General features: G+C 37.6%; 1 pseudogene; it reads right to left on the bottom strand.

Annotated features, from left to right (window-relative positions):
* Positions 1-2,802: 2,802 nt before the first annotated feature.
* LOC145112090 (uncharacterized) overlaps positions 2,803-17,444 on the bottom strand; it is a 73,697-nt pseudogene continuing 59,055 nt past the window's right edge.

The raw sequence follows: 17,444 nt of genomic DNA, 5'->3' as shown, positions 1-17,444 counted from the left end.
TGTGTTGGTCAACTTTACAAGAAGGCTACACCAATAACTCAATTATCCATTTGTTGATAAAGACGATATGAACTCCTTTTATGACATTCCTATCAGTTATCTGTTTTTTTTTTTTTCTGGTTTTGGGATGTCATTCAGGGTAGAGGATGGTCTGAAGGTGATGCAAGTTCACATTATTTTTTATAGCTTAATATTTAATACACTTAATGGTATGCATACATGATTATCTAACTAGGAGGTGATTATTCCATTTAACATATAAAATTCATGTTTCGTTGACTTATAAGATAGTTGCAAGGTTTGAAATCTTTCAAAATCTTGCCCCCCGCGATAGAAGTCTAGTTGTTGAGGAGTGAAACTCCACATAAAAGGTCAATGGTTCAAACTCTGCACGGCCAAAATATTGATAGTGTTCAGCAATTGACCTTCCACGTAGGACTTGGGGTGGGTTGACATGGGCCATCCAGATGGTGCAGTTTACCATTTTTTTAAGATAGTTGCAAGGATCTTGTAGCTTGTCTGGATGAATCAATTTTTTAAATGGAAGAATCGCCTCCCTAGAGAGAAATCGGACAAAAAAAAACTGCTAATTTTTCTTATTGCTTAATATTTAACATACTTAATGGTAATACAAGGACTCTTGTAACACAATCATGCGTTCTTAGAGAATTTAATGGTACCGAAATGTTATATTGGAAAGCTAACCATTTTTATCAATTGTTTTCTCGATATTTACTTCATAGTGTTGTTTAGATTTTTTGATATAGAGATCTGCTTTATTATAAAGAGATATACCCAATAGCTTACCTAGCTACCCAATGTTGTGTTCGAGTCTTGGATTTTTCAATTAGGAAATGGCCACTAGAGGGCATGCGACGTATTTCGGAGTCATAACATATCGTCCAAAAGACAAACCCACTCCCCTAATTCTTGCAAATGCGGGGAGTCGCAGTGGGTGGTCAGGAACCCATTGGTTAAATGCTATTATTTTTTAGATCGTTTAAATTGACAAAAAAATTTGGTTATCTGAATCTATATCCAAAATTTTGAATATAGATTTGGATAGTAAAATTCACTATCCAAAATTTCCAGATATCAGGTTTGAATACCCATATTCAATCGTCTATCTTTCACACGCACGCACACACACATAGAATGAGGAGTTATTTCAAAATAACAAGTTGCCATCTTTAAATAATGTATATTAATAACGCAGGTGCTCTATCATTTTCCAACTTGCAAATTGTAAAGTTGGAGTATTTGAAAGAGTTGATATTGCAACTATCGTTCATGTGGTATATTGAAAATACGTGTATTGCGACATTTACAAGACATTGAACTTTATCGAGTTTAATAGATTTTTATATTATTATTTTATTTTTTATACAACTTTTTAATTTTTTCCCTTATAATACATACAAAATTTCAATGAAATGTTTATTTATAATATTGTTTTATCATGGGTTTAACTCAACAAACCATTAAGGTGAATTCATGGTAAATTCATTCAGGAACTCCATTAAGTCAAATCACTTCGACCATGAAATTACATCCTCTGATGGAATAATTCGGTCCTGCTAAAGATTAACATTTCCTCTGGAGAGCAACACTAAAGGCATCACTTTCAAGAAGAGGGATTTGTTCTAAATTCAATTGTATGTGTTTTCTGTAGGGATGTAGAAGAATCTATGCAGTGGCCTAGCCAGAATTTTGTTTTTGGATAGGTAAAATAATTTACAAAATATGAACAAATAGCAAAATACTTCAAATGATAATAAAATGTAACAATGTATGATTTTAATGTAATTGTTCGTTTAAGTTGTAATAATTGATTAATTAAGATAATAAAAAATAGTAATATACGAACTTTATGAACGAGGGATTCACCGTGAAGATTAAAATGCAATTTGAATTTGATATATTCAAAAAACTGTTGCCGCAATTCTTTAATCGACGTGCCTCAACATGTAAATAATTTCCTTCATTATGAATTTAAGTTTTAAATGGGATGGGTCACGTCATAATTCACAAGCCTTTAACATTTTTTTATTCAAATGAAATATAAATTCTATATATAATATATATTTCACTTCAAATTTGTGTGGGGTGGGCCAAGACCCACAGTTGCACTCATATAGCTAAGCCTTTGAATCTATGGACCATCTTTATGTTGCCTACAGTTTAACGAGATTAATTTGGAACTGCGTAAACATTTGGTGCAAGCTACAACCATTCTCATGCTCCCATAAAATTATAGAAATCATCTCAATTCCAAAGTCGACCTGAAAACTTCCTACACCCATAAAACTACTACTATAGACAATTATCTCTCATCTTGCATGTGCATTTGGCGAGTCGAGAATGAAAGGTATTTAACAACAAACCAAAATCTTTTCACAAAGTCATAAGACTACCTTCGTTAGCAACCCAACCCAACCTAACTTTTTTAATAAAAAACTAATTTCTCTCTCTTCCACCTATGCAATCCAGTCAAATCTAATTTTTTACACCCATTAGCAACCCAATCCAACCTCATTTTTATTTAAAAAATATAACTTAATTTTATTTTTCTTTTACTAAAAACTATTAGAAATATTAAAAATAAATATTTTATTTTGAAACAAATAAATTATTTATTTTAAACATAAAATTAAATAAAAATAGATAAAGAAAATATTTTACATTCATGAAATAAAATAAACAGAAGATGCAAACTACTAAATTATTCTTCAATGCTGAATTTTTTCCATATATGCTCAATCAAATCGTTTTTAGAGCGTTATGAGTTTCTCTATTGCGAACTTATGCCCTATTGGTCATATAATTGGATAGATCTCCAATTCGTTGAGTAGAGTATTCAAAAGATTCTTCGTCTTCTGTAGTTATAAATTCTGATGGATCATAATAATGAAGGTATGTGTGTCGTCCATCCTCAACTATCATATTATGAATAATGATACATGCAATCATAATTTTCCCCATCATATCTTTGTCCCACACAAGACAAGGGCGATGAAGAAATGCAAAATGAGCTTGTAAAACTCCAAATGCTCGTTCAACATCTTTTCTAGCAGCCTCTTGATGTTCAGCGAACAACTTGTGTTTTCGAAGTTGTGGAGAACTTATTGACTTGACAAAGGCAGCCATGAAGGATATATGTCATCAGTGAGATAATAAGCCATATTATTTTCTCGATCATTCACAATGTAACTCACCTTTGGTGCTCGACCTGCCAAGACATCATCAAAAAGAGGAAATCTTTGGAGGACGTTAATGTCATTGTACGAACCTGGTGTTCCGAAGAATGCATGCCATATCCATAAGTCATACGATGCAACAACTTCCAAAATTATTGTTTTCTTACCGCTTCTACCTGCATATTGTCCAGCCCAAGCGGTGGGGCAGTTTTTCCATTCCCATTGCATGCAATCAATACTGCCTACCATACCTGGAAATCCACGTTCTTCTCCAACATGGAGCAGTCGTGCCAAATCATCTTGATTGGGACTTCTAAGGTACTCTTCACGAAAGCATGAAATGACACCTTCCACAAACTTTACAAGAGCATCCCTAATCACAGTCTCACTCATTCTCAAATAGTCATCAAGTGCATCTGTTGATGTCCCATATGCCAACACCTTCATAGCTTGTAACACCCATATTTCCAATAATAATTGACTATATTTATTTTAAAACGTTAGTTAGCGAATATTGTATTTTGGTAGGTCATAAAATAATATCTATTATATTTTGGAAATATCACCAATTCAGATTTGATATAAATTTGGAATTTTATGGTAATTATATTTTATGTATTTAACAAAATGGATTTGTTATCTCAAATGAAAACAATTATATATAGTTAAGTTTTAAAATCTTACACATTTATATTGTTGAGGGGTAATATATGTAAAAGATTTAACAAATGTAATTGTCCAATTAATATATACACATCCAATTAATATATGCATACGTAACATATATACGTGTCGATTGGCTATGCATACATTCCTATTTTTGTGAAAATTATAAAGGATTACTTAATAACAAAGGTAAAATAAATAGTCACCATAATACGTGTTATAAAATTGTGAAGTTAGTACATTTATAATTAATATGGAGGCATAGGTGTTAGTTTATGAGATGAGTAAGCTTTAATATTATACAGAAGAGTGATCAAAATTGTAGTATAAATAACAGATATTTCGGAAGAAGACGCTTTCACTTTCATATAGCAAAAAGTATTATTTTTATATTACCGGATATTTATAATAATTTGTTTATTTCGTTAATTATAAGAGTTTTTTTTATAATCCGATTAACGTTATATTTTTGGTCGCATAGCTTTCATCCGTTTAAACCTTCTTTTTGGAAATATGTTATTATACAAGGTAAATGGCACAAAAAACACTCTTTTTACACCGTGTTTTTTTTGTGTCAATTTTGACACTGTGTTTTCCAATTTGTTACAATTCTGACCACTTGACCGGTTAACCAGGTTACATGCTGACATGATATGCTGACGTGTCAAAATTGAATTTTTTTCTCACAAAAAACACTAAGTTTTCATTTTTTTTTCGATTTTGACACTAAGTTTAATTTTTTCTTTCAACTTTGACACTATGTTTTTTTGTTCCAAATCGAACATCATTTTTTCCAATTTTGTTCAATGTTGACAATATTCTATTTGAAACCCTATAAATATTTTTTTAATACATTTAAACCGTATAAATATGTTTTTTTTTTTCATTTAAAAACCATAGTTTTGTATAAATACAATTTTTTTTTTACACTCAAACCATATTTTTATGTATAAATATGTATTAGTTATATAAAAATTGTATTTTATATTAAATATGCAACTTTAAAATGTGTTTAGAGGTTTGGAGGCGTGTAGTCGATCAGAACTCGGATATCAAGTTTGCAACCCATCAAATTTTTACATCTTATTAGAAGCTTATGGTTAGTTTGATTCTCATGATATAACTAATGCTTTGAATGTAAGAAAAAAAAACACCTTGTATTTAAATAAAAATGTGGTTTTTAAACGAAAAAATATGTTTATACGGTTTAAAATGTAATAAAAAAATATATTTATACGGTTTCAAATGGAAAATAGACAAAATTGAACAAAATTTGATAAATGATGTTCGATTGGAACAAAAAAAACATAGTGTCAAAATTTAAATAAAAAATTAAACTTAGTGTCAAAATCGAAAAAAAATGAAAACTTAGTGTTTTTTGTGGAAAAAAAATCAATTTTGACACGTCAGCATATCATGTCAGCATGCCACGTCATCAAAACTGACACGTCATCATGCCACATCAGCATGTAACCTGGTTAACCGGTCAAGTGGTCAGAATTGTAACAAATTGGAAAACACAGTGTCAAAATTGTCACAAAAAAAACACGGTGTCAAAATCGAATTTCTGTGTAAAAAAAGTGTTTTTTGTGCCATTTACCCTATTATATAACTAATATATTATTAGTTATATTTTAACTTACGTTTATTCGGGTAGTAATTATTTTTATATTAGACAAACGAGGTTACATAAAATAATTAACAAGACGTTATTATATAAATAAAATATTATTATTGATTATATTATAGCTTATGATTACTAGGTTGGTAACATTAGACAATTTAACCATTTAGATCAAAGAATCGTATTGGGAACTATTAGATGTGAGACATACATTCGATGTGAGGTGAGTTATCTCACTATACTATGTATTACAATATATATCCATGTATGTTAGGATAGAAAGCTAGTAAAGCAAAAATATAGTCTTTATGTGCTTTATGATTTTATACATGAGTTATTGAGTAGAGCCGAAAGTATAGTCTCTATGTGCTTATTGTTACTGTACTTGAACTAGTAGAATAGTGTTGAAAATGTAATCTCTATGTGTTTAAATGTTATTATATTTAAGTTATTACGGTTAAGTTAGGGGTTGACGGCGGAACGGCGACAGGTCGGGAGCCTATAGACCCGTCTGTTGAGGACGAAATGGCAGGTAGGCCGTAAGTCTAGATACACATATTATTGGTGGATCGACGAAAGGTCGTGAGCCAATTGGTGGATCGACGAAAGTTCGTGAGTCATTGTTTGTATGCATGTATATGTATTGTGATATATGGTATCCTGAGAAACTCACTAAGCCTCGGTTTACAGTTATTGAATAACTATTTTTCAGGATTGTTCTTCTAACCATGGAAAGTAGGGTGAGCGCGGCGCGGTTCGGTACGGTTACTAGCCAAAACCTCACCACTAACCGCACATGCGGTTAATCCATTTTCAAAACCGCTTGGTGCGGTTATTTTTACGGTGCGGTTAGGTGGTTATTTTTGCGGTGCGGTTTTGTTTTTGTGTTGCGGTTATTAACCGCATGGATTTGTTGCGGTTATTTTGTGTGATTTTTCACCACAATTTAGAGCTCAAACGGTTTTAAGAGTTCAAACATATTAGTTGTAATAAAAAAAACAATAATGTGTAAGACAATTAACTTAAATCACAAACAATTAATATCTTCAAAACGTCAAATCAATAGTAATTAACAATAAATTTCTTAAAATTGTCTAATTTCACATAACAAAAAACCATACTTTTGTCTTCTAGTATTTTATTCATCTTTCATTCATGAAACTTGTCTTATTTTTAATATTTAATATATTAATAATTAAGAAAAAAAGTTGTATATAATATATGCGGTGCGGTGCGGTTTTTTTGCGGTTTTTGAAAACTAATAACCGCACCGTACCGCAAATTTGCGGTTTTTGAAAAACAGAAAACCTCACCATCGGTTTTTATTGCGGTTGCGGTTTATCGGTTGCAGTTTATGCGGTTTTTGCGGTTAGTTTTAGTTGTGGTGCGGTTTTTTGTTCACCCCTAATGGAAAGGCTCTAACGTGACTGTACTCGCATCGAAGAAATTAATAATGTTTTTAGATTTCCGCTAAAACTCTCTTATATATTTAAAAAATGAAAAAAATGAGTTGAAAATCGAGACGTAACAAGTTGGTATTAGAGCCCTGGTTTGAGAGAATTTGATGAACATTCGTGTGATTCCAGACTCAAACCGAGGATCTAAATATCCTAACAAATCTTTTTAAGAAAAAAAAACTTTATTCAAACAAAAAAATGTGGTGCGTACAGTCAGTCGGAGCTCAGAAAGGAAAGTGAATCCCAAAATATCCATATTTGTTATGTCTGTTGATATATGAGATGGTAGAAATGCATGCTAGTATGTAGGCTAGGGATATTTTCAGGAATTATCTGTTAGAATTGCCTGATACTTAAGATGCCTTATAGTCTAAGGATTTAATTATTAATTTCTACTTAGAACCTATATTAATATTAATTAGTTATGTGACAAATACAATAAGTTGCATGCTCCCAAAATTAAATAGATTTAGATTGCCTGATTTGGCGTTATTGCGCAGATCTTGTCTGAGTCCAACCCTTGTAGTGCCGGATTATTCAGTCGACGGACTGTTTGATTTTAGAGGCATGCAATCGTATTCATCAAATAATTAGTTACTATTAGTAAAAGTTCTTCCTCAGCAAGTAGTAGGGTAAAATGGAAGTAATCCTAGAAAGAGAGTCTAGAAAACATAATATTTGCTTGATATGGCATATATTCATGCGGTAGGGCATCAGTAAAGATGCAAAATCTTACTTGAGTCTAACATGATATTTTGTAGACACATGCATATATCTTTAGTGATCATCATGTGTAGTGTTGGAAAGTGACTTGGAAACTTCGGGACAATTTGTGACAACCCGGAAAAACTTTTGATTTTAAAGCCCAGTCAATCAACTCAACTGAGTGTCAAACTCAATAGTTCTGAGTTCTAGCCCAGTTAAAGGTCATTCTGAGGGGTTTTGAGCCTTGTACACTTAAGGAATAAGTGTTGGGGTTTATCTGCTGAAGCTATAGCACAAAGATCAAGCCTAAAACACCTTGACCATGAGTTCACGGCCACCACAATGGAGTTTACGGCCGTAAACTCCATGTGGGCCGTAAACTCACCCCATATGATCAAGTTTTGGCCATTTGTTTCATTCCTTCACTTCCTTGGCTAATTTTCCTTCAAATCCTCTCACCTATCATCCCGATCTTCACCTTAGATCTTCAAAGCTAGTAAGTATTCTTCCTTGATTAGTTGATACACCTCTTAATCTAGCATTCTCTCATGATTTCATCCATGAAATTCATGTTTTCATAGATCTTCAAGAAACACCAAGAACACACACTAGTGTTCTTGGCCAAAACCGACCATTCAAGCCCCTAGATCGTAAGTACTCTTGTTCTAACTTATTATGTACTAGATTTAACATGTTTAGGTCTTAGAAACATCAAGAATCAAGGGTTGGAAGAGAGTTTACGGCCAAGGATCTCCCAAGGCCGTAAACTCCCTATAAGGGTGCAATGTTGCCCTAATTTCCTTCCTTATGCCTAGAACCTAGCCTAGATCACATCCTTGAAGTGTTAAAGACCTTAAACATCAAAGAAAACATATCCACATAGAGTTTACGGCCTTAAACTCCTAAGGAAATGGTCCTTAGGCCGTAAACTCTATAAAGGGGTGATATTGTGCCCCTAATGATTCCTAAGGCTGAGACTTGATCATTGGATGATCAATGTTGACTTATAAGACCTCAAAACACCCAATGACACTTAGTACCATGAGTTTACGACCGTAAACTCATGGGGGAATTGACCTTAGGCCGTAAACTTCATAAGGAGTGGTCCTTGGGCCATAAACTCCAATGCCGTGCCATACAACCTTTCGATGCAACCCTTCGGTGCCTATAGCACTTGAATCAAAGTGTTTCCTAGTCCCGGAAGGTGTTTCCTCTCATATAGTTGTTTATAAACACTATATTAATGCCAATATATGTCATTTAGGACTTATTGTGTCTCGGGACTTCATTCGTGGAACTTCTCATCCTTACACGCATACCCGTTTGAATCACCCACATCAGGTGAGTTCATACCCCGTAATGAATCTTTTAGCTATTTTAACTGTTTTAAGGGGGGGGATATAAGTTGAACACAATGATAATTGTGTAAATGTTTGTTATAAACATCTTTCAAAATGTTACTTATGTAACTTATAAGTTATCAAAACATTTCAAAACTCTTTTAAAGTTGTGTTACTTTTTAGTTATACAAAACTCTGTTTTTAAAGTACAAGCATAACTTAGTAGATAAATGAGTCTTTTCAATAACAGTCCAAGTAGAACATTAGTAAGCTATAATAGGTATAGTTTAGGAGAATGCTATTCATTACTTCTAGTACAATGAAGCACACAAAGAGTCAATACCATAACAGAACATACAGTGAAGAGAATCAAACAATACCATACAGAGAGAACACATAATAAAGAGAAACAAACAGAACAAACAAGTAAGGTTGTTATAGCATGAGAACACACATACATGATCTAATTATACCAATGAATCACTAACTCATTGTTTTAAACAAAAGGTGATAGTTATATTGGGTATACATGATCATATACTTTAATGTGAATTACACGGCTTGCAAGAATTTGCAGGGGTCGCGTTTAGTACCCTTAATCTCTTGACAGGGAGAGCGTATAGTAGGGGTTCTAGCCTTCACATTATAACTGTAATAAAACAAATACGTTTTTAGGCTATTAGTACATCCGCATGTCATTATAAACGACAACTGTGTACTTACATTTCCCATTACTTTCATAAAGTGACAGTACCGCTTGAAAGTCGAACTCAATCTATTTTAGAGTTATAAACTAGGGAAAATATACATTTTTACAAATGACAAATGGAACAGTCGAGTCTAGCACATAACAGAAGATGCCTTGGTAGAAGGCTACGATTAAAAGATAGGACCATAATGCTAGTCTTATGATTCCTTAATATATACATCACAGGATACATATATACCAATAGGGTCCGACAGCTAATAGGATGTGTGCTCTCCGCTTCATTTCCTGTTCCTCGTTGGGTTGTGGGCTTGGAACGGATTCACCCAATCTATTATCTACCCGATTCTATATATATGTATGCTTAGTATACATTAAGTCATCATAAGGGTACCAGGTATGGGTCAGGTTATAGGACACAGAGTCAAGCACAATTTTTTCTAGTACAAAACATACTTTCCAAAATCAGTACTTTTGGTATACAAAAATAGAAACTTCCCAGTAAAGGGTTTAATCCATTTTATTAGACCAGTACAATTTAAAAGACCTTAGGTGAGTAACTCTATAATACCTTAGTTTATACACCATGTTTATATATAAAACTAATACCCAATAGGTAGTTAGATGTGTGTTTTCCGCCTTACTTCCTGTTCCTCGTTGGGTTGTGGGCTTAGGGCAGATTCACTCAATTAACTTTCTATCCGATATTAGATTATATATAGCAGTATAAACTAAGCTATTATAAAAGTAGTCACTGTGGTCACCATTTTTACTATAAGAAATATAGGTTTTCTTAAAGAACTTTTCATTAGATATAAAGGAACTATTACAATTAACTCCATGAGTAACAAGTGAATACACCAGGGTTATATATGACAATGATCTAACAACCAATGGGACGTGTGCTATCCGCCTTAACTTCTGTTCCTCGTTGGGTTGTGAGCTTAGGGCAGATGCGCACAATCGATTGTTTGTTTACTCTGAGTCTTATATAACTTGTACCCACTTAGTACCCATAGAAGGGCTTGTAGTGACATTTTACTTAACTTTCATCAAAGTAGGAAATATAGGATTTTCTAGAGGAACAGGCGAACTTTTCAAAACAGAACATACAATGCACAACATTTTCAACACTACTTTACAACTTACTTACATCACTAAACTCTTATGAACTCACCAGCTTAATTGCTGATCAACTCTTTCAAATAACTTGTATTCTCAGGAGACTATTAGACAGGTGCTCGTGCTGGGGATTTAGAAGATGAAGCAATTATAGCTTCAAGTCTTGTTTTGTTATTTGTGTATGAATTCTATGTTTTGTGAACACACACATTGTAAACACTTTCTTTCGAAATGAAATGGTTGTTCATTACTTGCTTACCATATACATATCTCGTTATACTAAACATGACGTCCTCCACCCCTGAACGTTTCCGCCGTTCCGGTTTTGGGGTGTGACACAATTTTTAGGACAAGTATGAGTAGGTGTGAAAGGTAGTAGAGGCCTATACTACCAGAAGCACAAGACTCGCACTTGGATCAGGAAGAGTCACAAATTTACTAAGGCACTGGTAGATAGTATAGCTAACACTATAAGATTCCTTTGTGTAGTCATTACTTGTTGTACGGTGATGTTTAGAAGAGTGAATCTAAGTTCGGGCCCAAGTAGGGCATAAAAGATATAGTTTGAATAAAAAACAATTTGCTTAAGAGAGTGGGTTCTGAGAACCTTGTTCGACATAGTGCCAACTTTAGTGTAACGACGTAAATTTTCAAATAAAATTTTCATTTAAATTCGCATAATTCTCATAGCACACTTCACGAAAATCTCATTTATTTAATTTTACAAATCGCAACTCCAAAATTATTTGATTCAAATCCAGGATCCTCAAAACATAACTCTTTCACTGGTGTGTACAATCAAGCCGGTGCCTTCCCGCGATCCTGAGAAAACCTGAAACACATAACACATAACACGGTAAGCACGAAGCTTAGTGAGTTCCCCATAATACCACGTACACATAATTAGCCACTCGAGGCTATAACTCTATGAGACCTTCCGGTCAATGTGTCTCAGTGGAGCCTTCCGGTCCCACAACTCTGGTAGACCTTCCGGTCCTACCCATGATGACCTTCCGGTCCTAAATCTGTAGACCTTCTGGTCCTAAATCTGTAGACCTTCCGGTCCTACTCTGTTGACCTTCCAGTCCCAACTGTGTTGACCTTCCGGTCCAAACTCTATTGACCTTCCGGTCCAAACCATAACATATACATATCACATAAAATCATATATCACATAACCCTTATAAGCACATAATACCTTCCGGTCACACATAATTACCACTCTAGGTAAGGTATAGTGAAAAGACCCGCCTCGTAAGTTAGCTAGTAAAATCTCGTGCTCAGAATCCTCGATCTAGCCTCCGTCTGTCACAAGGGTAATACTTCTAATTAATACATCCTTAATCTCTTATTCCTAGAGAATGGGTACAAGACCATTCTACCCCTCCCTGACCTCTCTTACTCATTTTGACCAAACCCTAAGGTCAACAGAAGTCAACTCTAGTCAACAGTCCAATTTTGACCAGACTCGCCGAGTGCACTCTTGTGACTTGCCGAGTCCACTTGTGTCCTCTGAATTCTTTCACGGGTCTCACACAGCTCGTCGAGTTAACCCCCTAACTCGACAGGTTATCACTGGGTCACGAGTACTGGGTCGAACTCGCTCCGGCTCGTCGAGTCGTCTCATAGACTCGGCGAGTTGACCCAATTGGATTTCTCATTTGATCGTCTGGGGTCAGATCTGTAACTCTAACTCATAGATCTAGCCTCCTAATATCCAAAAGTCACGTAAAGGTCCGATCTTGGTGTCCATGCATGGTGTATATTGCTTTATATATTATTAAAACTCCATTAATGCTTCCTAGCTTCAAAGCTCTATGGTTGCACAACTATGGTTTCACACTTTCAGACTCTCTGGACCTAACAAGGTCCAGATCTGTAATACAAGCTCACAAAAGGGGGTTTGATGCACTCAAAACTCCATCAAGAAGGTAATTCAAGCCCTAATCCTCAAGAGATGAGATCTACACAATAAGGAAGAAAGGTTTCGAATTGATACCTCCAACTGAAGTTCCTTCCTTGAATAACATAGATCTACAATCTTCTCTGGCCCCCCTCCCCCTTTAGCTTGAACCTTCTTCTTTCTTGCCAAAATCACACCAACTTGCTCAAGATAGTTTTCTCTCTCACTTTACACGCTCAAGGCTCTTTAGGGTTGCTCTCTGGAAGGTGTGGCCGCAATAGGAGGCCATAAGTGCCTTTAAATAGGTCCCAAACCCGGGAAATTAGAGTTTCTCTGCCCAACACCTACTCGGCGAGTCCCTCCTCTGACTCGTCGAGTCCACCCATTAAATCTACGCGAGCAACTCGACTCGACTCGGCGAGTTGGACCCTCAACTCGTCGAGTCTCTCCTTCGACCTCAAGATTAACATACACAATAATATCCCTGAAAATCCGGATGTTACAATTCTCCCCCACTTGAATTAGATTTCGCCCTCGAAATCGCTCCTCAACAACATATAGATCTAATCCAATAACCGAACAGCACCATTGAAAGGATCTCATACCGCACAACTATCTTCCTCTCAGGACACCTGGATCCAAACAGGAACTCCTCCTTGAAAAAAGGACAGACCCATCTTCCACTACGCTACCCCTTCTGACTCTCCAGAATATGGAAACTCTAGTGGCCTATCACACAGCTAGACCGCCCTCTCAAGATGCTTCTCGAATAACAAACCCCGATAACTCACTGCCCCTCTGATTCTCTAGTTGGGACCGATAAAAACATGTACTTGCCCAAAACTGGCTACCGATCACTCATCCCCGACATGATAAACAATCCAGATCATATACCAAGGAATGAAAGGATCACATCACACCAGGGACCCATCCACTGTACTGCAATCAAAACCCATCTAAACAACGAATCCTTAACACCCTGACCTCAGACACAGAAAATGATCATGCTTGTTCAGAAGCGTCCTCCGACATCTAACAAACATAAACCTCAGCTCCCTTCTCAAAACTGAGCACCGATTCATCTCCCGACCCAGCAGCTAAACCTCCAAAGGCTACCCATTGCATGTCCCAAAACGTCTCGCCTACTTCCTTTTCACAGCAAGTATCTCGGCCCAGTGTGACACACACAAGTCATGGAGTTCGCTTTACTTCAAGCGAATACGAAAGTCGTCTCACCCTCGACCTATGTCGTCTACTACTCATTAGTTCCATGCGTCTTGCGGTTTTCCCATACCAAAGAATTGACCCACTCAGATCTAAGACACCAGATGAAATCAATACCCCCTTCAAAAATGAAATTCATCTTTGAATCTGGAATCTCTTTCCGCCTACTCAATACACTACTAAAATCGAACTCAACTCGAGAGTCTGGTCCGGCACAGAATTAGAACCACTCGTCCCAACGAAACACTCAACACGCGACCCATGACCCGCAACCCCCGCATACATCACTCCCCCAATTCCCTTCGACTGCGATAACCACAACTCCACTCAGAATATAATGATTCCCGACAAATATGGAGACCCCAGTCTCGCCCCTGGTTCGACCACCAGGATCCTACAAACTCGAAGGATGAGGCTACTCAAGCCTAGGAACTCCCCTGAGTCATGCCCTGACTAGTGAATACTACGGCTCCCCGTAGATTCACAATGCCTCTCGCCTGGTGAATACTACGCCCCCCCCCCCCCCCCCCGCAGTATCACTACACCCTCTCGCTGACTGGTGGATACTATGGCTCCCCCGCAGTATCACAACACCCTCTCACTGACTGGTGGATACTATGGCTCCCCCGCAGTATCACAACACCCTCTCACTGACTGGTGAATACTACGGCTCCCCGCAGTATCACAACACCCTCTCGCTGACTGGTGACTACTACGTCTCCCCGTAGTATCACAACACCCGCTCAATCTCATCCTCATGTCGACACCACCCGCGTTCGCTAACTCATGCTCCGCGGACCAACATAGATAGATGTATACACTTACCCAAATTATGCATCACTATTCCTGATAACAACTGTCATAACAAAACACTTTTCCTTGCTGCACTGCAGATTCTTAAATAATCTCGCTTGATGTCAATAAGACGAAGGGCTCCCACTGGAACCGTAGACACGCGATGCACCACTTGCCATCTCATAACCTAAGTCTCAAAATAATCCGAAATTCAGGGCATTATACTCGGATACCTCGGTACACCATCACAGAACGTCGCGATGTCTTGCCTCAGCCACTGATCTCCTACTTACGGCGTCATACTCAGATATAGCCACGCATCCTTTCAGAATTTCACAACTGATCCTCCTCTCACACAACTCGTAACTTCGGAGTATCCTAACTCTCAATTGAAACACGGAGGAATCGTCAATGACTCAGAACATGTTGACGACCATCCGAAACTCCCTCCTCTATTGCTCAAAACCCATGCAAGAATACACATACCGACCCTGAAGTTGGTTACCCAATCAACTTCTCCCCTTCCCAGAGTCCATATAACAACCCATACATTGAACCAGAAATTATCAACCGCCGAGACTATCCTTACGAGCCAACCACCTCGAATTTACCATTACGTCCTCGAAGACTTCATATCCACCACAAGGTCTCTGACCAACGGCCACATGCCGTGGGGACACTTATCCCTTCCTGAACACGTATAACATGCACTATCTCGCTCTGCACCTCGCCTCGACCACCAATAATCCTGGTCTCACGTAACCGTACCGTAGGTCACCATATCCAGTCCTCTAACCGCTGTTGAACAATTCTCTGATATCCTCAACAAAATACCCGATTCTCCCCCACTCAGGGCTCGAACCATCACCATTTGGCACACCAGCCATCCATTCTACAGACTGTTTCACCAGGTACATCACACCTACTCTTGGAAAATATCACAGAACACCCGATGATCTTCCCGATAGGGACAAAGAAACTCCAAACATCCCGAATCTCAGATAAAATCCTCGAAAACTTCCCAACGTGACTGCCCCTAGTCATGTTGAATGCCTTAGATTGACACACCGCCAGATACTCCAACTGTCCCGACACAGTCCTGACTCTCACTCTGGAAATAATGCACTATTACGCACCTTGTTTATGATTCCTCGACCAGTCTCCCAACGTCATTCAAATCTCATACTGACACACTACCAGACATCTCAACAGTCACGTAGTAGTCATAACTCTTATTCTGAAATTTAATGAACTATCACACTCCTCATCTTCGACTCCCCAACCAACGTATCATCATGAGAATTATTAAGAGAGCAGAAACCTTACTCCCACACTCGATATCCATCATAGACAATGAGGGCCACCGCCCCAATATACTCCTATTGATCACCCGACACTTTTGCTAACATATGCCCTATTATCCTCAAATAGGGTATATCATTGTCCTTGGCCATCTCAGTCATCACTGATTACCCTCTCATACTATAATATTACCTTGCGGCAGACATACTGCCCAGATACTCGGGTGAAAGATCGCAACCCATGCTACCCCACATGGTTTACCTCCAAGCTCAGAAACCGAAAGTCCCAATATCTCTTTTGCTTCTCGCAGAAAACGGAAATAGCACAACTCTGGTCACAGAAAGTTACATCTCCTCTATCGGCCGATTGCTCAATTCAGACCGTAATCCTCCATAAATCACCATCTTCTACTCACCCCTGAGTCTTGCGACTCCAACTGGCATCTCACCAAAAATCCCTCGGAAACTAACTCGATTTCCCTCTCAAGGTAAGCTCATTTGAAACTCGTTCAACATGGCCCTCTGGCCCCATACTCTTTCACATCCGATCTCAGACTAACCAATCACCACGGAATAACTGGTAAAACCAGAAGCACTAACCGCCACGAGTTATGGTATTCAAACCATGTGGCCACCTCTCGATCTGCTATGAATCATGGTACCCGAACCATGTTATCTCTTCTCAATTCGCTATGAATCATGGTACTCGAACCATGTTCTCTCTTCTCAATCCGCTACGAATAATGGTACTCGAACCATTCTCTCTCTTCTCAATCCACTACAAATCATGGTACTCGAACCATGTTCTCTCTTCTCAATCCGCTACTTAGAACTTATGGAATTCTCCCTGTTTCGAGTATAGGTCCTCTGCTTTCAGTAGTACGGGCCCATACTACCTGCCACATCTACCCATATTTTCCACACAGGTCGTCCCAGATTTCCTAAGTAGTTGTTCAACCTTCTCGATTACTAATCCCGATATGCAAGTTCTCCCTCCAGCGAATACTCTCCTCCGTCAGCGTACTCATCTGCTAAGTTCACTCCCTAGGCTCTTCCTAGGTTCTCTCACTTCTCTGCCATCAGATGCTGAAGAACCCCTTATGATGCCAACCATCTACCTCTTGAATATCGTCATATTCACTTAGTAGCTGACTCCCATCAACAAGAGTTCCACAAAACACGAAACAAGCAGCATTCGGGCATCGAATGATCTCTACCAACACGTACAACCACTTTAGGTTACAACTCCACTTGTTATGCTCATACTCAAAAGGATATCACCGAACTCAAGCAACTTTACCCCACGCAGGCATCTGACTACTCTTTCAGTAGACTCCTCAAATGCTCATCTAGGTATCTCTCCTAGATTACTCCTCTACTCCATCCCTCTCTAAAAAGGATTCC

Source organism: Lactuca virosa, chromosome 5 (genome assembly GCF_052849685.1).
Source record: "Lactuca virosa cultivar CGN04683 chromosome 5, Lactuca_virosa_CGN04683_v6, whole genome shotgun sequence".
NCBI lineage: Eukaryota > Viridiplantae > Streptophyta > Magnoliopsida > Asterales > Asteraceae > Lactuca > Lactuca virosa.
This window is presented reverse-complemented; position numbering and strand designations above follow the sequence as displayed.